The sequence below is a fragment of the Triticum aestivum genome, chromosome 3B (genome assembly GCF_018294505.1).
Source record: "Triticum aestivum cultivar Chinese Spring chromosome 3B, IWGSC CS RefSeq v2.1, whole genome shotgun sequence".
Lineage (NCBI taxonomy): Eukaryota > Viridiplantae > Streptophyta > Magnoliopsida > Poales > Poaceae > Triticum > Triticum aestivum.
This window is the reverse complement of record NC_057801.1, coordinates 153,895,988-153,920,026: the sequence shown is the minus strand read 5'-3', so window position 1 is coordinate 153,920,026 and position 24,039 is coordinate 153,895,988.

Here is a 24,039-nt window from a genome sequence, read left to right as displayed (position 1 = left end):
TGCCAGTAGGCGAGGGCGCATGCCTGCGGCACTCTCGCACGTGCGAGGCCACCTCCTGCTTGCTTGCTCGCTGCTGGAGACGGCCCAGAGCGCTACGACACCCCTGGATCCCCCCTCGATCTCTCCCCGTGCTTCTCTCCCTCCTCTGTCTCTCTCCCCCCGCTTTCCTCGCTCGCGTCCGAGGCTGCCGACGAGCACCACCGCAGCCACCGCGCAAGCCTCGCCTCTCCGCTGCGTCTAGTCGCTCAGCCGACGTCCGTGTCCTCTCCTCGCCGAGTAAATCAAGCCGAGGAGCACTAGGTCGTCGCCTTCGAGCTCGTCACCGCCGCATCTGCTCGCCGGACTTCATCGAGCGATTTGCCGTCTCCGACACGTCCCCGAGCCCCTGAGCTACCCTGCCGACTCCCTGTGAGCGCCCGCTACGACTCCCCCTCTCCCCCGGCCTCTTTGCATCCTCTAGGACGTAGTTGCACGGACGCCGAACCTCCGCCGCCGCATATGCTCGCCGCCGCCGCCGCTACACACCGTCCCTGGCATCCCCACGGCCATCGTTGGATGCGCGCGAGTGAGGGCCTCCTCCCGGTGCCCTTCGCTCGCCCAGCCGCCCCCTGTAGCACCGTCCCGAGTGGACTCCGCCGCGCCGGAAGGTCGCTGGCGGCCTAACCGCGACCATGCCGACATGGCGTCGTCATTACAGCTAATGAGGCCACTAACTAACCCACATGCTCACTGACACATGGGCCCACGTCCTAGTAAACCCCTACTTTGTTTCTGTTTAGATTAGTTTTAAATCCGGCGGGACCCACATGCCAGAGTTGACCGTCCTGACGTGGCTGTTGACTAGGCCCACCTGTCTGTGACACTAGCCAGCTCTGTGACACTGCCGTGTGGACCCCACACGTTAGGTTTGACCTGGACCCGGTCAGCTGACCTGCTGATGTCAGTCTGATGCCATGCTGACGCAGTAAGCATTTTCTGGAATATTTCTAATTCAAAAATGATTTGGATATTTCAAAAAATGTTGCAAACTTTGAAAAATCATAGAAATTCAACCGTAACTCCAAATGAAATAAGTTATATATGAAAAATGATCAGAAAAATCTAATCTATCCATCTATATTGGTTTCATTCATGTTTAAAGAACTTAAACTTGCTGTTTAGGGAAAAACATGATAAGGCACTATTTAAATTCATAGTTTGAATATGAAAATGAACCTTTGGTTCAAAATGACTCAAACCACCCTGTTTGTAGTTGCATTAGCTCAAACACACTCATTTTGCCATGTCATGATCATGCATCATATTGTGCATTGCATTGATTGTGTTCCCTCTTGTTTGCCAGTGATTGACCCCTCTCAGTAGACGATGTTCGACGATGTGATTGATGACACCGATGAAGAACTATACTATCTTCAGAAGTGCCAGGCAAGCAAAACCCCCTTGTTCATTCCGATACAAACCCACTCTCTTGCTCTGCTCTCTTTTACTGCATTAGGACAACAAGGATTCAACTGTTACATGTTGCGGTAGTTGAACCCCTTATCCTCTTCATGACCTGTCATTGCCACACTAAATAGATGAAACCCACTAGCATGAGTAGGAGTTATTTGAGCCCTAATGTGCCTACTCATTCATGCTTGTTTGTCATGCCTGCTACTGCTTAGTGTTGAGTCTGGTCTGATTCATCGGGGATGAATTGGAAGGTTGTGAACATGTCCTACTGTGTGTGAGCTAAGTGTGTGAACACGATTTGGTAAAGGTAGCGGTGAGAGGCCATGTAGGAGTACATGGTGGGTTGTCTCATTGAAGCCGGCCTCAGGAACTGAGTTTTGTGTTTGTGATCGATGAACAAACCACTCATTGGGATCCTTAATTGACCCTCTCGGCTTCTTAATCACCCTTGTTCTCTGTCCCGGAGTTGCAACTAGTTTCTGGTGTTTGTAGGTAGTGCTGGTAGTCTACCAAGTGGCACCCGGTACAGGTGGGCTTGGGACAGACTAGGTGCAGTGGCACGGTGTACCAAGTGGCAGATGGTGGGCTTGGGAACCCTACTCACATCGTTTGGGGCCGCGAGCGACACCTCGGCCGGATCTCCTTGCGGATGGAACCTGAATAGGAGATAAACCTGGACTAGAGACTTAAGTGTTTAGGTAGGCCGTGGCCGACACCCTCGCCAGGCTTCCGCTTGAAGGTTGCCGAGATATATGACGTGTACATGGTGGTAGGTGGCGAGAGTGTGTGTGAAGAAGTACACCCCTACAAGGTTAACATCATCTATTCGAATAGCCGTGTCCGTGGTAAAGGACTTCTAGGTTGCATGTACAGTTCATAGACAAGTGAAAGAGGATACTCTAAAATACGCAAGATAAGCGTGAGTGCTATGGATGGCATTCTCGTAGGGAGATGGGAGCGGATCCATATTGGTGTATTGATATGGTGAATATGTGGACTCGTGTGCGCCACCTCAAATGAGTTACTTGCAGTCGTAGTTCAGGATAGCCACCGAGTTAAAGTTGGCTTGCTGCAGTTAAACTCCACGACCCCCTTTGTTGATAATGATGCATATGTAGTTAGTTCTGATGTAAGTCTTGCTGGGTGCATTTGTACTCACATTTGCCTATTTTATGTTTTTGCAGAGAGACTTCAGTCTCACTAGTAGTTCCATGTGAACTTCGACGTTTAGCTAGTTACCTCAGCTATGATCTTGTGCCCTCGGCAGGATCTGGTAGATAGTCAGGCTTCTCAGCCTTTTTCATTTATAGTTGTCTGTACTCAGACATGTTAAGCTTCCGCTTGTGCTTGGACTTGTATGCTCTGAATGCTGGGTCGAGAGACCCATGTTTGTAATATCTCGCTCCTCGGAGCCTATTGAATAAAATACTTGAGTCGTAGAGTCATGGTGTGATGCCATGTTGTGTTTGCACATCTCGAGCATATTGTGTGTATGTTATTGAAATGCTTGGTATGTGTGGGATCTGACAACCTAGTTGTTTATCCTTGGTAGCCTCTCTTACTGGGAAATGTATCCTAGTGCTTCCACTGAGCCATGGTAGCTTGCTACTGCTCCGGAACACTTAGGCTGGCCGGCATGTGTCCTTGTTCGTTCCTGTGTCTTTCCCTTCTGGGAAATGTCACGTGGTGTTTACCGGAGTCCTGTTAGCCTGCTACATCCTGGTTTACCGGGGTCCAGCTAGCCCAGTTGCTACAGCCTGGATTCACTCGCTGATAACCGACACGTTCGTTGTTGGGTCATGTATGCCTGTCCCTGTAAGTTAGTGCCACTTTGGGTTCACGTCTAGCCATGTCAGCTCGGGTTCTTTGTCATATGGATGCTAGAGATACTATCATATACGTGAACCAAAAGGAACAAACGGTCCCGGGCCTGGTAAGGCTACACCCGTGGGAATACCGTGCGTGAGGCATAGGATCGGGGTCCTGACAGCTTTGGTATCAGAGCTTGACTGCCTGTAGGATTACCAAGCCAAACTGGTCAAAGTTGAGTCTATAAATTCTTTAGTTATATAAGGGAATTGATTGTGGGATGGAACGTAAGGCTCTTTTTACTCCTTATACCTTATGGCCTTCTGATCTGAGTCATCTTATTTTTCCTACGGGGTTAAGGATCTATGCTATCTCTTCTTTCTATCAGGATCACGTGTTACTAATCCGTAGACTCATAAGATTGTTGGATTTAAGCCTCAGTTCAGTTTCTACCTCTGTATGTTAATTGTTGATCTCGAAACCTTGATATTGTGCTTCTGAGTGGTTATGCCACCATTCTTGTAGCATGTCTCAAATTCTTTTGAGCATTTACAACCATTATGCTGTCCAAGTCATCCCAGGTTTCTAAACAACCTGATGCACTTGCAAATCCTTTCTCTCTGGTTTTGATGTTTTCTTGGGCCAGGTTATTCACACTAATCGCTGAGTTGAGGTATTCTACTGCCTCGGCATTTATGTTGGAGCTATTATTATGACCCTAGATGTCTAGAGTATCACCTGGTAATCTAGCCATGTTCTGTGTTCCAGTGTGATGATTCTGGACATCATTCTCGAAAGCATCCCGTGATGCCATTTAGTTGGTAGGTATTCTACTCCTGGGTTCTTGAACCCGAGATTCACCCCACTTACCTCATATTGATAGTGTTTGCTAGTTCCGTTAGGATATCAGTAACCTTTGCATTAGTCCTCGAGGTCCGTGGTATTTCCTTATTCCAAATACTATGAACCACTTACGACAGATGTTTGTTGGATCAAAAGTTCACAACAGGAGTGCTCTCGATGGGTTCTCCATTCTATATTGCGACTCTGCCAGCTCAACCTTTCTGCATGGGTTATCCGGAAGAAATATGTTGAACTCGTTCGACATGCCAGTCCATGCATCCCCAACTCACAAAATCATATGTTCTATTGAGTTGTCCCCCTTTAGTTGTATTCTGATCCTCGTCTATCAATTGATAGTAAGGAGTAGTTGTGTGTCACATCCCTAGAGTTTGCTTGTAACTAGTGGCTTTGCATCCATGCATCATGTTTAAATTTCATGAAACTTGAAATGGGGATTCTTGAAACCCTAGCACCAAATGAATTCAACTAGGTTCAAAAAATATATTTTCAGTGATCCCAAATGCCCTTTAGAAAATTTCATGATTTTTGTCAAAGGTGAAAACCTCTACCAAAAGTCATGCACATATTTCTAGGCCATTCTGGATTTCTGAATTAAATCCTATAGTAAATGCATTTGGGCATTTAAGTGCTATAAAATATTTTAAATGCTCAAATAATCATAAACTAAAATGCTTACTGTTGGATATATTCTAAACAGTAGCCATGATTAGTTTCATGATTTTTGGAAATACCCTGGAATTTTTAATAAAGCCCTGAAGTTACAGAAAAATAGAAAAACATTAACAAAAGAGAGAGAGAATACCTGGCGCTTACCTGGCCGGCCTGGCACTGTAGCAGCCCACCAGGCCCATCTGCCAGTCATCTCCCACCTCTCGCCAGTAGGACGAGAAGCGTGTGGCCGCCGTGCGCGCCCACACGCCTCGGCCACCTCCTGCTTTCCACCGCCTCCCGACGTCGCTCTGGATGCCCTGGACGTCGACACGCAACCCCTCTGGCTCTCTCTCACTCTCCCCGTGCTCCTCCCCCTCCTCTACTCTCTCTCCCTCTCACCACCGAACGCCACCGCCGCCGCCGTTCGCCATAGCCGCAGCCGCAGCCAACCCCAAGCCTCTCTGACGTGTCCACGAGCATCGCCACGCCTCCCTCGTCCTCTCCGTCTAGGCACGCATCGCCAAAGGCCCTGGATCGACGCCATCTTCATCATCTTCGTCGCCGGCCGCCGAAGATCCCTCTCGCCGCACTGCTCGCTCTGGTGCTTCCCCGAGCACGCCGAGGCCACCTCTGCACTCGCCGTAAGCTCCTCTACTGATCCCCCCTACTCGCATGTCCATTAGCTCATCGTAGCCCTCGTTTCTGTCGAGACCAAAACCTCACCGGCGCCGGACTTGTCGCCGTCATCATTTTAGTTTGCCTCCGTCCAAACCGAGCGCGTCACTACACCCAGTGCACCCCTAGGAGCCCGTAGCGCCCACCAGCCCCTCCTCCCATGCACTGTGGCGCCGAACCCGTCGTTGCCCGAACTCCGGCCGCCGCCTTGGAGCTCGCCGCCGTCGGCTCAGGCCACCCCAGCTCCTCCCGTTCACTCCATTAGATGCGCCGCATTGCTAGCTAGCCGTAGCCGCAAACCACGAGTAAAACGGTGCCCTATAGAGCGTTCCCGAGCCGCCCCGTCGTCTCTGTCATCGCCGGCGACGAGCCGTGGACCAGGTCCGGCGGGTTTGACCCCGTTTGACCGGGGTTTGACTTCCCCCTGACTCACTGACGTGTGGGCCAGGCCCCTTCTTAATTAAGCGATAGATTAATTAGCGGTAATTAAATTAGTTAGTTAGGTTAGCCTCTGACATGTGGGCCCAGGCCTTAACTAAACTAGATTAGGTTTAGTTTAATTTTAATTAACCCTGTTGGTTAACCGTGTCACTGGCGTGTGGACCCCACACGTTAGGTTTGACCTGGACCGGCCTCGTTGACTACTGATGTTGGAGTGACGCAATGCTGACGCAATAAGTATTTTCTGGATTTATTTTTATACAAGAAATTCCACAAAATGCTCTAAACTTCTAAAATTCATAGAAATTTAACCGTAACTCAGAATGAAATAATTTATATATGAAAAATGATCAGAAAAATCCAATCTATCCATCTACACTGCTTTCATGCATGTTAGAACACATTAACCTTGTTGTTTAGGTGAAACAAGTTAATACACTATTATGACCTCTTAAAATGGGTTTGCATTTGAATCTTTGGTTCAAATGGACTCATCTCAATCTGCTCTAGCTTGCATTAGCCCAAAACACATTCATATTGCCATGTCATAGCATGCATCATATTGTGCATTGCATTGATCGTGTTTCTTCTCTGTTTGCCGGTGTTGTTCCCCCTTGGTAGACGTTGTACCGACGTTGTGATCGATGACACCGATGAAGAAGTATACTATCTTCAGAAGTGCCAGGCAAGCAAAACCCCCTTGTTCATTCCGATACAATCCTACTCTCTCGCTCCTGCTCTCTTTTACTTCATTAGGACAACAATGATTCATCTGTTACTTGCTGCGGTAGCTGAACCCCTTTATCCTCTGCATGACCTGTCATTGCCACAGGAAATAGATGAAACCCACCAGCATGAGTAGGAGTTGTTTGAGCCCTGTTGTGCCTACTCATTCATGTTTGTTTGTCATGCCTGCTATTGCTTAGAGTTGAGTCAGGTCTGATTCATCGGGGATGAATCAGAGGTGCGTGAACATATTCTACTCAGTGTGAGCTAAGTGTGTGAACACGATTTGGTAAAGGTAGCGGTGAGAGGCCATGTAGGAGTACATGGTGGGTTGTCTCATTGAAGCTGTCCTCAGGAACTGAGTTCTGTGTTTGTGATCCATGATTCAGCTACTACCATGCATTGGGCCTTGAAATATGACCCCGCTCGACTTCTTAATCACACTTGTCCTATGTCTAGGAGTTGCAAGTAGTTTCTGGTGTTTGTAGTATGCTGGAGGCCGTGCGCAGCGCTGACCGGAGGGGTGGGCTGTGATGCGGTAGGCACGTGGCCGGGTATACCGGGCGCCCGTTTGGTGTCACGGAACCCTGTACACATCGTTCGAGGCCGTATGTGGAAACCTCGGCCGAACTCCCTACGGATGGAACCTGAATAGGTGATAAACCTGGACTAGAGACTTGAGTGTTTAGGTAGGTCATGGTGTACACCCACGTCGGCTTTTGCTTGAAGTCTATCGAGCACATGTCGTGTGCAGACGCTAAGTGGTGGAAACATGTATGAAGAAGTACACCCCTGCAGGGTTATAAATGATCTATTCGAATAGCCGTGTCCGCGGTAAAGGACTTCTGGGTTGCCTATAACAGTTCATAGACAAGTGACAGTGGATACATTAAAATGCGCAAGATAAGCGTGAGTGCTATGGATGGCGTTCTCGTAGGGAGACGGGAGCGGATCCATAGTAGTGTATTGATATGGTGAATATGTGGACTCGTGTGCGCCACCTCAAAAGAGTTACTTGCAATCCTAGTGCAGGATAGCCACCGAGTCAAAGCTGGCTTGCTGCAGTTAAACTCCACGACCCCCTTTGTTGATAATGATGCATATGTAGTTAGTTCTGATGTAAGTCTTGCTGGGTGCATTGGTACTCACATTTGCCTATTTTATGTTTTTGCAGAGAGACTTCAGTCTCACTATGTGAACTTCAACGTTTAGCTTGTTACCTCAGCTATGATCTTGTGCCCTCGGCAGGATCTGGTAGATAGTCAGGCTTCTCAGCCTTTTTCATTTATAGTTGTCTGTACTCAGACATGTTAAGCTTCCGCTTGTGCTTGGACTTGTATGCTCTGAATGCTGGGTCGAGAGACCCATGTTTGTAATATCTCGCTCCTTGGAGCCTATTGAATAAAATACTTGAGTCGTAGAGTCATGTTGTGATGCCATGTTGTGTTTGCACATATCGAGCATATTGTGTGTATGTTATTGAAATGCTTGGTATGTGTGGGATCTGACAACCTAGTTGTTTATCCTTGGTAGCCTCTCTTACCGGGAAATGTATCCTAGTGCTTCCACTGAGCCATGGTAGTTTGCTACTGCTCCGGAACACTTAGGCTGGCCGGCATGTGTCCTTGTTCGTTCCTGTGTCTTTCCCTTCTGGGAAATGTCACGTGGTGTCTACCGGAGTCCTGTTAGCCTGCTACATCCTGGTTTACCGGGGTCCTGCTAGCCTAGTTGCTACAGCCTGGATTCACTCGCTGATGACCGACACGTTCGTTGTTGGGTCATGTATGCCTGTCCCTGTAAGTTAGTGCCACTTTGGGTTCACATCTAGCCATGTCAGCTCGGGTTCTTTGTCATATGGATGCTAGAGACACTATCATATACGTGAGCCAAAAGGAACAAACGGTCCCGGGCCTGGTAAGGCGACACCCGTGGGAATACCGTGCGTGAGGCATAGGATCGGGGTCCTGACAGCTTTGGTATCAGAGCTTGACTGCCTGTAGGATTACCAAGCCAAACTGGTCAAAGTTGAGTCTATAAATTCTTTAGTTATATAAGGGAATTGATTGTGGGATGGAACGTAAGGCTCTTTTTACTCCTTATACCTTATGGCCTTCTGATCTGAGTCATCTTATTTTTCCTACAGGGTTAAGGATCTATGCTATCTCTTCTTTCTATCAGGATCACGTGTTACTAATCCGTAGACTCATAAGATTGTTGGATTTAAGCCTCAGTTCAGTTTCTACCTCTATATGTTAACTGTTGATCTCGAAACCTTGATATTGTGCTTCTGAGTGGTTATGCCACCATTCTTGTAGCATGTCTCAAATTCTTTTGAGCATTTACAACCGTTATGCTGTCCGAGTCATCCCAGGTTTCTAAACAACCTGATGCACTTGCAAATCCTTTCTCTCTGGTTTTGATGTTTTCTTGGGCCAGGTTATTCACACTAATCGCTGAGTTGAGGTATTCTATTGCCTTGGCATTTATGTTGGAGCTATTATTATGACCCTAGATCTCTAGAGTATCACCTGGTAATCTAGCCATGTTCTGTGTTCTAGTGTGATGATTCTGGACATCATTCTCGAAAGCATCCCGTGATGCCATTTAGTTGGTAGGTATTCTACTCCTGGGTTCTTGAACCCGAGATTCACCCCACTTACCTCATATTGATAGTGTTTGCTAGTTCCGTTAGGATATCAGTAACCTTTGCATTAGTCCTCGAGGTCCGTGGTATTTCCTTCTTGCAAATACTATGAACCACTTACGACAGATGTTTGTTGGATCAAAAGTTCACAACAGGAGTGCTCTCGATGGGTTCTCCATTCTATATTGCGACTCTGCCAGCTCAACCTTTCTGCATGGGTTATCCGGAAGAAATATGTTGAACTCGTTCGACATGCCAGTCCATGCATCCCCAACTCACAAAATCATATGTTCTTTTGAGTTGTCCCCCTTTAGTTGTATTCTGATCCTCATCTATCAATTGATAGTAAGGAGTAGTTGTGTGTCACATCCCTAGAGTTTGCTTGTAACTAGTGGCTTTGCATTCATGCATCATGTTTAAATTTCATGAAACTTGAAATGGGGATTCTTGAAACCCTAGCACCAAATGAATTCAACTAGGTTCAAAAAAATATATTTTCAGTGATCCCAAATGCCCTTTAGAAAATTTCATGAGTTTTGTCAAAGGTGAAAACCTCTGCCAAAAGTCATGCACATATTTCTAGGCCATTCTGGATTTCTGAATTAAATCCTATAGTAAATGCATTTAGGCATTTAAGTGCTATAAAATATTTTAAATGCTCAAATAATCATAAACTAAAATGTTTACTCTTGGATATATTCTAAACAGTAGCCATGATTAGTTTCATGATTTTTGGAAATGCCCTGGCATTTTTAATAAAGCCCTGAAGTTACAGAAAAATAGAAAAACATTAACAAAAGAGAGAGAGAGAATACCTGGCGCTTACCTGGCCGGCCTGGCACTGTAGCAGCCCACCAGGCCCATCTGCCAGTCATCTCCCACCTCTCGCCAGTAGGACGAGAAGCGTGGGGCCTTGAAATATGACCCCGCTCGACTTCTTAATCATCCTTGTCCTATGTCCAGGAGTTGCAAGTAGTTTCTGGTGTTTGTAGTATGCTGGAGGCCGTGCGCAGCGCTGACCGGAGGGGTGGGCTGTGATGCGGTAGGCACGTGGCCGGGTATACCGGGCGCCCTTTTGGTGTCACGGAACCCTGTACACATCGTTTGAGGCCGTATGTGGAAACCTCGGCCGGACTCTGCGGATGGAACCTGAATAGGCGATAAACCTGGACTAGAGACTTGAGTGTTTAGGTAGGTCATGGTGTACACCCACGTCGGCTTTTGCTTGAAGTCTATCGAGCACATGTCGTGTGCAGACGCTAAGTGGTGGAAACATGTATGAAGAAGTACACCCCTGCAGAGTTATAAATGATCTATTCGAATAGCCGTGTCCGCGGTAAAGCACTTCTGGGTTGCCTATAACAGTTCATAGACAAGTGAAAGTGGATACATTAAAATGCGCAAGATAAGCGTGAGTTCTATGGATGGCGTTCTCGTAGGGAGACGGGAGCGGATCCATAGTGGTGTATTGATATGGTGAATATGTGGACTCGTGTGCGCCACCTCAAAAGAGTTACTTGCAATCGTAGTGCAGGATAGCCACCGAGTCAAAGCTGGCTTGTTGCAGTTAAACCCCACCATCCTCTTTGTTGATAATGATGCATATGTAGTTAGTTCTGATGTAAGTCTTGCTGGGTACATTTGTACTCACGTTTGCCTATTTTATGTTTTTTGCAGAGAGACTTCAGTCTCACTAGTAGTTCTGCGTGGACTTCGATGTTTAGCTTGTTACCTCAGCTACAATCTTGTGCCCTCGGCAGGATCTGGTAGTTAGTCTGGCTTCTCAGCCTTTTTCATTTGTAGATGTCTGTACTCAGACATGTTAAGCTTCCGCTTGTGTTTGACTTGAATGCTCTGAGTGTTGGGTCATGAGACCCATGTTTGTAATATCTCGCTCCTCGGAGCCTATTAATGAAATACTTGAGTTGTAGAGTCATGTTATGATGCCATGTTGTACTTGCACATATCGATCATATTGTGTGTATGTTATTGAAATGCTTGGTATGTGTCATGGATTTGTCACGGCAGATGTCCTCATGAAAGGACTTAGTCGTGGAGCCATCGCAACGGGTTAACTTGAAGGGGTTAAAACGGACACAAAGACACAGGGGTTTATACTAGTTCGGCCCCTTCGATGAAGGTAAAAGCCTACGTCTAGTTGTGATGGAATTGACGTGGTTTCGATGGCTAGGGAGCAAACAAGCTTCGCCTAGGCTCGAGTTGTTGTTGTCTGTCCTTGAACCGCCACCGGGTCGTCCCCTTATATACACGGGTGACGCCCGTCGGTCCTCAGAGTCCCATACCGGTTCATACTCGTATCCCAGTTGGTCTCTCTCTATTCCTAACTTACAATGCAAGTTTACATATCAAGCCGGTTTACGGCTACAGGTTCTAAACCGACTACAGGCCTTGGGCCTTCATCTGCTTAATCACCTTTCCATTACTAATGAAGCTAACCCGGCCCAGGTAGGCCGGTTCACGCCTAGTGGTAATATCCCCAACATTAGGCCCCAGATTGATTTGAACTGGTTCATGTCAATCCTTCACAAAAATCTTTGTCTTCAACATCTTCTGGTAATTGGTAAACCGCCATGGCGTCATCATCTCTGGTTGCTGTAAACCGGCATGACGTATCATGAAGTTAACATTTATAACGCCTTCTTTTATTAATAGACCTGCGATACCCAAGGCAGCAACTCCACGTCCGTATCTTGTGGCTCCTGGATTCGCGCGCCTGACACACGTCCTTTGCCTTATAAATAAGACCGAAGGGTCATTTCCCTTTCTCCCCTTCGTCCTCTTCTCTTCGTCTTCCTCGCGTCACCAGCCTCGGAGCTCCGCCGTCGCCATTAACCTCTGCCTTGTCTTGGGCTGTTGCATCAACCTGAACGTTCCAGAGCACTACGGTATCTTTCCGCATCTTCCTCGATTCCGGTAAGCCTTCTGCTCTTCTTAAAGTAGATCTGTTCTAGGGTTTCATGTTCTTGCTGCGCTCCTCACTTGTTCATGCTCGTACCTAGATTCCTGGATAAATCTGTGAAACCCTGCTCTGATTAGCAGTAGCCTTTTAGCCTCCATCTGTAGTTTCACGCTCAAGTCCATAGATCTCATCTACATACCTGCCCATTGATTCACTTCCGCTCTGCTTTAATCTTTTGAATATTTTCTGTTTTTCTGAACTTGCTTCAGATCCATTACTACCATAGGACCTTGTGAAACCTGTTTCTGCATACTTAGCCATCCGCAGCCTCAATTGCTTTCAATGTTTAGATCAGGCGGTTTAACTTAGTATATAAAAAGTTAATAAACCGGTATATACCATTAGTCCCCTTGTTGAACCGCCAGAACTCTTTGGCCATATGATGCCACTTCATGAAAATCCGGTTTAAGTATACTACCTCCAGTTTAGCCTTTGTTCATACCAGTGCCTTCCTTTATCCAACATGTTCTTGAACCGGAATCACTTATTTCTTGTAGATCTCACCATGGCCAAACAAGTATATGAGTGCAACTGGGTTCCTTCTCGTGTCACAGAAACCCAGTTGGATGATTTAGTCTCGATCGGCGCTTTAGACAGCAAAGAGACTATCCACTGGAGGGTTCCTGGCAATGAATGTCCTCCCACACCTCAAGAGGGAGAGGTTGTGATCTTTGCGGATCACTTAGCCCGGGGCTTCAAACCGCCCGGCTCCAAATTTTACCGGGACGTACTAGCCAATTTTCAACTTCGCTCGCAAGATATTGGTCCCAATTCTGTTACCAACCTATGTCACTTCCAAGTGCTCTGTGAGGTGTACCTTCAAGATAAACCCACAGTTGAATTGTTCAGAGACTGCTTCCACTTAAACCGCCGCACAGAATTCACTGATGGTCCCAATACCGAATGGGGCGGTATGGCAATTCAGAAAAGGAAAGAAATCACTTATCCCCATGCCAAACTACACAGTCACCCCAAGGAATGGAATGCAACATGGTTTTACTGCAAAGATACTTCCCCTGGTGATGAAAATCCTTTGCCTGGCTTTCGTCCGGAACGGCTCAGCAATACACACCCCTTCCCACAAAGGTTAAGTGCCAAGGAGAGGAGTAAATACACTCCGCAATTATCCAAGCTCCGAGCCTTCATGGCCAACGGTTTAACAGGAGTTGATCTCGCACGCTGTTGGATATCATGGAGCATACTGCCTCTCAGCCGGCGCTCCGGTTGGATGTGAAAATATACTGGCAGCATTGATGACCCACTCCGACATACCAACATCCAGCTCTCCGATGATGAAGTCACATAGGCTGTGAAGAAAATGCTGAACGAACCGAAGCATCTCTGCGGTCAAACCGGCCTGGCCCCTTTCTGTGCTACCAACAAACCACCAGCTGTAAGAGTTTTAATTGTACTTTTTACTGAACCTGTTACTGCTATCTCTTTATGACATCAATTGCTGCTTAACCAGGGTGATAATCTATTTTGGAGCAAGAAGCTTCACAAGACAAACCGGAGAAAACAGACCGGCCAACCCGGCTAAAGACCAAGGTTGTCAAGAAGCCTGCTAACAAGAGGAAAACCACTGCTTCATCTAATCCGGCTGTGGATGATGATGTGGGTAACTCGGACACTGAGGTAGAACTCGATTCACTAGGCTTACTTTTTACATGCCTTATTGATGATGATACTTGTCAGGATGACGCTGAAGCCAGTAATGCTGAAGTCGCTGAGGTAACTATTCTCTCTTCCGATTCAGATCCTTTGCCTTTGCCAAAATTTCGCCAGGCAAACCGGAAAGTTAAATTTTCTCATCCTCTTGCTTACTTGGATCCCAAATTTCTTATGAAGACTCAGCAACATGAAGCTCTCCGCACAACCCGACACAGCGGCCAGGTAGTTACCTCCGCCGGTTTACCTAACAGCCCGGTTTGAAAACGCCGCTCCGAGGTCTCTGACCTTTTTATTACTTTACCTCCTAAAGCGGGTTTCATCCGTCAACCTCTAAATCCGTCCGACTCCGATTATCAGGTTACTTCCCATTCCTCCTCTGGTGAATCATCGGCCACTCAGCTGCCACCACTGAAAACGGTTCTTGGGTAAGCTAGACTGAACATATGCTTCTGGTATACCATGTTATAACTTATGCTGTTCCTTGACTCTTTGTCTCTCTTTCAGGGCTAAACCTAAACCAAGCAAGAAAGCCCGCCTGAATAAAACGGCCGAGGAAGACACTGTGTTTGAACAGGATAAAACCCCAGATCTTGAAGCGTTCGTTCTTGAGGATATCCCCAATGATACTCCTTTGCAAGATGATGCCATTATTGATAAAAGGCCTATCGATACCTCCGTCCCTGTTGACCAGCCTGCTAGCTCCGTCCGGATTGATGGATCTCACAGTCCTTCAAAGCCTGCCGATAAACCGACCGCGCCAACACAAACCGGTGAGCCCAAGGATGATGATGTTGTAATTACCGGCGTAGGTCGCTTTGAACCAGGGAATCCTGTCGCTTTGGCCAAGCATAATGTGAAAGAAGATTTTTCCGCCATGAACAAAGGCAAATGGGATGTTAATCTGGAAACATATGCTGCTCTGGATGCTCGAGATCTTCATTCTGGTTACTTGAACCGGCTATATACTAGCCGTGACTATGAAGCTGGCATGGTAAAGATGATGAGAGATAAATTTGAGGTAACTTCCTTGTGCTTCTTCTTTCTTTAAGTACTGCCACTGTATTAATCCTCCTAGCCCCCAAGGGCCGTTTTGTAATCTTCTTCAAACCGGGACTTGAATATAGTCCTCCATACTTTGAACTCCATCAATGTAGCCCCCAAGGGCCGGTTCAACTTAGTATAGTTAAACCGGGACTCCAATAAAGATTCTAACATCAGAACATAATTGAGCAAATAGCCATTAGCCCCCAAGTGCCAAGTTGAATACCTGTATTGAGCTTGGGACTTTGCGATTTAGTAACAGATGAAAATTGAAGGTGCATTAGCCCCCAAGTATTAAGCATATAACTTGTTATGTGGTTGGTACTTCAAATGCTTGTACCGTTTGTTGAAAGCCAAGCACTGTCTTTATGCAGGCTGAAGTGCAGATCAAAGAAGACCGGATTACTGATCTGCAGGAAATTTTGAAAACACAGCAAGCTGAAACCGACAAGGCAAGGGAAGAATTAACCAGCGCGTTGAGTATCACAGAACAGCTGAAGGAGGGCTTCGAGAAGGAGCGGACTGATTGGGCCACTGAGAAGGCCGATTTAATAAAAAGAGCTGAAAACACTGAAGCTGCTCTTAAACTGGTGGTAGATGAGCTGACTACCGTAAAGCGGCAAATACATTCCATGACCGCTGCTATCTTTGGTAAGTCCCTTTTAATTTCTTGGACAACTCTGGCCTGCTTATAATAAATCCGGTTTGTGATCTTTCTTGTATTGTTATAGGAACACGCATTGGTCACTTAGGGTCAGATGTTCGAAAGAAATTGAAGGCTGCCTACACTTTAATTGAACAGCTGTATACCGGAGCGCAACGGATCATCACCACTGCATCGCATAACAATCCGGACCCTTCCTTAATCCAAGACACTCTTAATAGGTTGTCAATGCTTCCTGCGTGGATTGAAGAACTAAAGAAATCTGCTGCTCGAACCCGAGCCATTAATGCCTTGATCCGGGCAAAAGCTTGGGTGCCGGATTTCGATCCTGTTGAAACAGCTCAAGGCTATCCCAGCTTGAAGGAAGATGGCTTAGAGTTCAATGAAGATGCTTTGAGGGTGATAAACCGTACAGTACGCCCTCTGGCTTGCCAATTGGCTGAAGAGGCAGACTTGTCGTATTATCAAGCTCAGTACAATGACTAGAACAAACGAGTGCCTGCACCAACTCCTGAAGCGGAAAATTTGATTCCTCCAATCCGTAAGCATACTTACGCTCCTGATATTGAACCGTCTTCTCTGATCCATGAAGAGGCTGTCTTTCAAGCTTTAATGGATAGAGATGAGGAAGCTGAAGCAGCGCGGGACGACCCACAACCATCAGACCGGTTTGATGAGCAAGCTTGAACCGGAAACCGGTTTACATAAGAGCTTTATTATGATCCGCCGGAACAACAATGATCTTATTTGGGCACCGCGTTTCCTTGTAATAGGATAGTCAATACTTCTGTCTCGAAATATGCCTTCGTGCATAAGTACTGATGCTTTTGCTTGAAATCCTTATTTATATGTCCTGCAATCAGAAAAATCTTGAACTGTGGTGGCGGTTATACCGCCAACCGGTTTATAACCTTGATATATATATATATATATATATCAATGTATTTAAAACATATAATCAAATATGTGATACAAAGTACCTGCCGTCGCTGGGCATGAAGTTGGCTTAGCCAAGCTTGAAATGGAGTATTTATAAACTGTTACCATCATAGGGGAGAAAACAACTCCCTTGTAAATCGTGCTGGGTCATTATGAGCCCCCCTGCTACTTCATGATGTTAACAGGAAAGCTAAAACGGGCATATTTCTCCGGAATACAAATGAACCGATTTCCGTCAGCTGAACCGGTAAAAAAGTGTTGTTGGGTCAAAGGAAACACAATAAAAAGTTGAAGAATAACCATAAAAGAAATATGGCAGCAAAGGCAATGATAAAAACCGTTTGCAAAAACATGCTTTACTGAGCTGATCAGATGGTGTTACCATGGTCGGACAGGACCAAGCCCCCAATAGGAGTGACAATGGTTCAAGTCAGCCAGGTCCCCAAATGAAACCGTGGCAATTATGCCGATCAAGAGGCGTGGCAATGGTTCGGGTTCGACCATGCCCCCAAGTGATTTTGTGGCCTTAGGCCGATCAAGAGGCGTGACTGGTTCAGACTTGACCATGTCCCCAAGTGATCTGGTGGCTTTCGCCTATCAAAAGGTGTCGCGTTGGTTCGGACACGACCAAGGCCCCAAGTGATATCACAAAAAAGCAAATTTCAAGGGGTAAACCGGAGGCCGTTTTAAAACAGAACCACTCCATGTAACCACGCATGATAGGAAAAGACAAAGACCCCGCTTTAGCTAAGGCTCCGGTTTTATTATTTCACTGATAATATATACACTGTCATAATATGTACATAGATAGAGCCGATGGCTCACGTGTAGTAAGGCCGAAGATGAGCTATATTCCACGGCCTGTTGGTCTCCTCCTCTGATGTGCGTGAGTCTTTATGCTCTCGAATATCCATCAGATAGTACGACCCATTGTGCAGATTTTTGCTAACCACGAAAGGTCCCTCCCAAGGTGGAGACAACTTGTGCATATCCGTCTGATCTTGGATGAACCAAAGCACCAAATCTCCTTCTTGAAAAGTTCTGGTTCTGACCTGGCGACTGTGATAGCGACGGAGATCTTGTTGATAAATCGCCGAGCGGGCGGCCGCTATGTCACGCTCCTCATCTAATAGGTCCAAAGCTTCTTGTCGTGCTGTCTCATTGTCCGCTTCAACATAAGCCACCACACGAGGCGAATCGTGACGGATATCACTAGGTAGAACCGCCTCTGCTCCGTACACCATAAAAAACGGTGTGTATCCTGTGGATCGGTTGGGCGTAGTGTTGATACTCCATAGTACAGATGGTAGTTCTTCAACCCAACATCCCGATGTTCTTTGCAATGGAACCATAAGCTGGGGTTTGATGCCTCGCAAGATCTCTTGATTAGCTTGTTCTGCCTGCCCATTGGACTGGGGGTGAGCCACTGATGATACGTCCAGTCTGATGCGCTCACGTTCACAGAATTCCTTCATAGCACCCTTGGATAAATTGGTACCATTGTCAGTAATGATACTGTGTGGAAAGCCAAACCGGAAAATCACTTTTTTAATGAACTGAACCGCTGTAGCTGCATCACATTTGCTAACAGGCTCCGCTTTAACCCACTTGGTAAACTTGTCAACTGCCACCAGAAGGTGGGTTTTCTTATCCTTGGACCTTTTAAAAGGTCCGACCATATCCAGCCCCCAAGTTGCAAACGACCAAGTAATTGGAATCATCCTCAATTCTTGAGCCGGCACATGAGCACGCCTTGAAAATTTCTGACAGCCATCACACCGTTTAACCAAGTCCTCCGCATCAGCATGAGCCGTCAACCAGTAAAACCCGTGACGAAACGCCTTAGCCACCAGAGATTTCGAACCGGCGTGGTGACCACAATCCCCTTCATGGATTTCGCGTAAAATTTCACATCCTTCTTCAGGAGAGATGCAGTGTTGAAACGCCCCTGATACACTGCAATGATGCAATTCGCCATTGATAATTGTCATAGATTTGGATCGCCGGACTATCTGCCTGGCTAGAGTCTCATCCTCTGGCAACTCTCCCCGGTTCATGTACGCAAGATAGGGAACTGTCCAATCCGGTATAACATGTAAAGCTGCAACCAATTGAGCCTCCGGATCAGGAATAGCTAAATCCGCTTCACCTAGGAGCTTGACTGACGAATTGTGCAACACATCAAGAAAGACATTAGGCGGGACCGGTTTACGCTGAGAGCCTAACCGGTTTAAAGCGTCCGCCGCTTCATTTTTTCGATGATCCACGTGATCCACCTGATAACCCTTGAAGTGACCTACAACAATATCCACCTCACGACGATATGCAGCCATGAGTAGTTCTTTAGAATCCCAGGTGCCAGACACCTGTTGAGCTACGAGGTCCGAATCACCGAAGCATTTAACCCGACTTAGATTCATCTCCTTAGCCATCCGGAGACCATGAAGCAAGGCTTCATACTCAGCTGCATTATTAGTACAAGGGAACATTAAGCGGAGAACATAACAAAACTTATCACCTCGTGGGGAAGTTAACACGACTCCAGCCCCCGAGCCTTGCAATTGCCTGGATCCATCAAAATGGATAGTCCAATATGTGTGATCCGGTTTCTCCTCTGGTGCTTGCAACTCGGTCCAATCATTGAGGAAATCAACAAGTGCTTGAGACTTCACCGCCGTCCGGGCTACGTACTTCAATCCGTGCGGCCCAAGTTCTATAGCCCACTTGGCAATCCGGCCGGTCGCCTCCCAGTTCTGTATGATATCGCCCAACGGAGCTGAACTAACCACTGTGATAGGGTGCCCTTGGAAATATTGCTTCAGTTTCCGGCTTGCCATGAAAACTCCATATACCAGCTTCTGCCAATGCGGATACCTTTGCTTGGGTTCAATAAGCACCTCGCTGATATAGTAAACCGGCCGTTGAACCAGATATTCCTTGCCTGTCTCCTTGCGTTCTACCACAATAGCCACGCTAACTGCACGAGCATTGGCCGCCACATATAACAATAACGGCTCCTTGTCGACCGAAGCTGCAAGAACGGGCGGATTGGCTAATTGTCGCTTCAAGTCCTCCAACGCTTCATCAGCAGTTGGACTCCAGACGAATTGATCTGTCCTTCTCAACATCTGGTAAAAAGGAATGGCCTTCTCTCCAAGGCGGCTGATAAACCGGCTCAGTGTGGCGATCCGACCCACCAAACGCTGAACATCGTTGATACACTTTGGTTTAGCCAGGGAGGTGATAGCCGTAATCTTCTCCGGATTAGCCTCAATTCCTCTGTTGGACACAAGAAATCCCAGCAACTTGCCCGCCGAAACACCAAAAGCACATTTGGCAGGGTTAAGCATCATCTTATAAGCCCGCAAGTTGTCAAAGGTTTCCTTCAAATCATCAACCAGCGTCTCCTTCTGCCTTGACTTGACTACAATATCATCCACATAGGCGTGCACATTGCGGCCGATCTGTTTATGCAGGCAACTCTGCACACACCATTGATAAGTGGCTTGGGCGCTCTTGAGCCCAAAAGGCATAGATACATAGCAGAAAGCTCCAAAGGGAGTAATAAACGCCGTCTTCTCCTGGTCCTTAACCGCCATTTTGATCTAATGATATCCAGAATACGCATCCAAAAAATTCAAACGCTCACAACCCGTCGTGGCATCAATAATCTGGTCAATGCGGGGGAGGGCAAAAGGATCCGCTGGACAAGCCTTGTTGAGATCTGTATAATCCACACACATACGCCAAGTGCCATTTTTCTTAAGAACCAGCACCGGATTAGCAAGCCACTCTGGATGGAACACTTCAATGATAAAACCAGCTGCTAAGAGCCTGGCTACCTCCTCCCCAATAGCTTTGCGCCTCTCTTCGTTAAACCGGCGGAGAAATTGCTTTACCGGTTTATACTTAGGATCCACATTAAGAGTGTGCTCAGCGAGTTCCCTCGGTACACCTGGCATGTCAGAAGGCTTCCATGCAAAAATGTCTCGATTCTCACGGATGAACTCGACGAGCGCGCTTTCCTATTTAGGGTCCAAGTTGGCACTGACAGTGACCTATTTGGACGAATCGCCAGGCACGAAATCAACAAGCTTAGTCTCAGCCGCTGATTTGAACTTCAGATCTGAATCATGCTCCATGGTTGGCTTCTTCAAAGGGGTCATGTCCGCCGGATCAACATTGTCCTTATAATATTTTAACTCCTCTGTGGCACAAACTGACTCCGCATAGGCCGCATCACCTTCCTCACATTCCAAAGCAACCTTGCGGCTCCCATGAACCGTTATTGTCCCTTTGTGACCCGGCATCTTGAGCTGCAAATAGATATAACAAGGCCGTCCCATGAACTTGGCATAAGCCGGCCGCCCAAACAAGGCGTGATATGGGCTCCGGATCTTCACCACCTCAAAGGTTAGTGTCTCGGATCAAGAATCATGCTCATCCCCAAAAGCCACCTCCAGGGCTATCTTACCAACAGGATATGCTGATTTGCCAGGCACCACACCATGAAATACCGTATTAGACGGTCTGAGATCCTTGTCTGCTAGCCCCATGCGGCGGAATGTCTCATAGTACAGGATGTTAATACTGCTCCCTCCATCCATGAGCACCTTGGTGAATTTATAACCTCCCACATGAGGGTCTACCACTAATGCCAACTGGCCTGGATTGTCAACCCGGGGGGGTGATCCTCCCTGCTCCACACGATAGGCTGCTCTGACCAGCGTAGATAACGCGGTACGGCCGGTTCAACAGAGTTTACTGCTCGCTTATGAAGTTTCCGGTCGCGCTTATCCGAACTGGTTGTGAAAACGTGATACTGCCCATTGTTCAACTGCTTTGGCTGGCTCTGATAACCCGACCGCTGCTGCTGCTGCTGTTGGTTGTAACCCCCTTGACCGTTCTGATTATCCTGGTCATTATTACCGCCCTGATTGAAACCTGAACCGGAAGCTCCATCGTGACCCGGCCCATGGAAACCGGATCCTGAGCCACCACCTGACCCACGGTCATACTGGAAGGCATTAGAGTTTTTAAATTCCTGCATAATGAAACAATTCTTCCACAGGTGGTTAGCCGGCGCCTCCTTCTTCCCGTGTTTTGGGCAAGGCTGATTCAGCAAATAGTTTAAGCGATCCGGGTTAGGATTTGGAACCCCATTACGATTCGACGCTTTACCTCTGCGCCGATGACCCTTATCCTGTGCATTAGTGTTAGCCACAAAGTCCATGCTGCCATCCGCTTTCCGCTTGCCTCCGTTTCCATGACCCACCGGTTTGTATTGATGCCCCTTAGAGTTGTTATTCCTTTTTCCCTTCCCCGCTTCGTCATCATTAGTCTCGGGATCCTTGGTACTATCAGAATCAGCATAGTTCACTAAAGCGACCATGAGAGTTCCCATGTCATTACAGAACCGCTTCATACGCCCCAACTTCAGCTTTAGAGGCGTAAACCGGCAGTTGCCCTCCAGGGTTAAGATCGCAGATTTAGCATTGATCTTGTCAGACGAGTGCAAAACCTCAGCAACACGGTGTACCCAATGGGTTGTTGACTCTCCGTCCTCCTGAACACAAGCCGCCAAGTCCACTATGGACTTAGGCTGTTTACACGTATCTTTGAAATTCTGGATAAACCGGGTCCGCAACTGTGCCCATGAACTAATAGAATTAGGTGGCAGACCCTTCAACCAAGTATGGGTTGTGCCTTCAAGCATCATGGTGAAGTACTTCGCACACGCAGCCTCATCCACATCTAGCATCTCCATTGCCATCTCATAACTTTCTACCCACGCTTCTGGAGATAAATCAGCGGTGTAATTCGGCACCTTGCGCGGGCCTTTGAAGTCCTTGGGCAGGCATATATTGCATAAAGCGGGGACTAAACAGGGCACTCCCAAGCTAGATGCGACCCCAGGCCCGGCAGAGGTGGTAGGACGAACCGGTGTAAGCTGATCCGCCTCGTTCTGTGCTGCTAACTCGGCCTCCCTTCGTGCCCGGGCCTGGTCCACTACATCCTGAGCATCGTGAACACCACCGGCCAGGTTATTGCCACGGGCCGCTTCACGGGCCCGCGCATTGCTTGATATGGCCGGTTCATCCAGGCACCTGCTATAGCTCCGGCTTGGACGAGGTGTGGAATGAATCCGATCGCGGCTGTATGAATATGCCTCCTGTTGAATCAAAGCGGTCTGGAGAAGTTCCTTAACTCGGCGCGTCTCTATTGCTTGCGGAGAGTCTCCTTCGACCGGGATAGCTTCTAATCGCGCAGCAGCTGCGACAAGATTGTCCATAGGATTAGAATAATGACCCGGAGGTGTCTGGACCGGCGGAGGAATCACAATGTTCTGCCGAGGAGGTTCCTTCAGGCGGGGTTGGACCGTCGCTCCTGGCCCTGGTGCCTCGACCCGGTTTACCTCCAGGTGCCCCGGCGGATTACTGGTTCCCGCTCCCGGAGTGTGAAAGAGATTTCGAGGGTCGAACCCTAACGGCAGGCGTGATCTGTGTTTCCGCTTCAAGACTTCATGTGATCCGTTCTGGTCGAGCATAAGTTTATAGGCCTGGGCGTCCAAAGCGGCCCGTTCTGCGGCCATCCTGTCCTTCTCTGCCGCCAAGTCGGCTTTGGCTTGGGCGATCTGCTCTCTTACTTTTGCAATCTCTGCATCATGGGCCTCCTGATCCGCCGGATTGGCTTCTGCCATAAGTACAGCTAGTGCATCAAACAGGTCAGACAAAACTTGAACCGGTGGGCGCACCAGGCCTCCTGCCCCTGCTGCTGCTGCCGCTGCTGATCCGGAGAGTATTGCTGCTGCGGTCGAGGAGTGATTCACCGCCTGTGTACCGGCCATGAATATTCCAACCCGGTTGATCTGCTCAGGGGGGTCCGAAATACTGTCGCCATCGGAACAGCCCCTAATCTGGTCGTCTTGCAATTGATACAATGATTCTGTCTCTCCGGTTGAGGACTCGTCGCTGGAATAGACGACGGTCTCGCTATCATATTCTGACTCGTTCCCATGCTCTCCTCCGTGGATGACTCCCACGAAGGCACGCCTCACAGCCGGTTTAACCTGGGTAGATCTCGCATGCTGAGCCGTCTCGACGAGGTCGGTGTGGATGTACGGCTCAGGCCCAGGCTCACCAATCTTGCCGATAAAAATGTGTATGCCACCAAAGGGGACCCGGTACCCATACTCGATCGAGCCGGCTTCAGGACCCCATCCTGCATCATCGATGTAGAGCTTGCCGCGACGACTCTTGGTCATCCGGCCCACAGCATAGCCTTCGAGTCCTTTGAGCTTGCCCTCCAAGATCATCAAACCATCGTGTGATAGCCCCACGGTGGGCGCCAACTGTCGTGGATTTGTCACGGCAGATGTCCTCATGAAAGGACTTAGTTGTGGAGCCATTACAATGGGTTAACTTGAAGGGGTTAAAACAGACACAAAGACACAGGGGTTTATACTAGTTCGGCCCCTTCGAT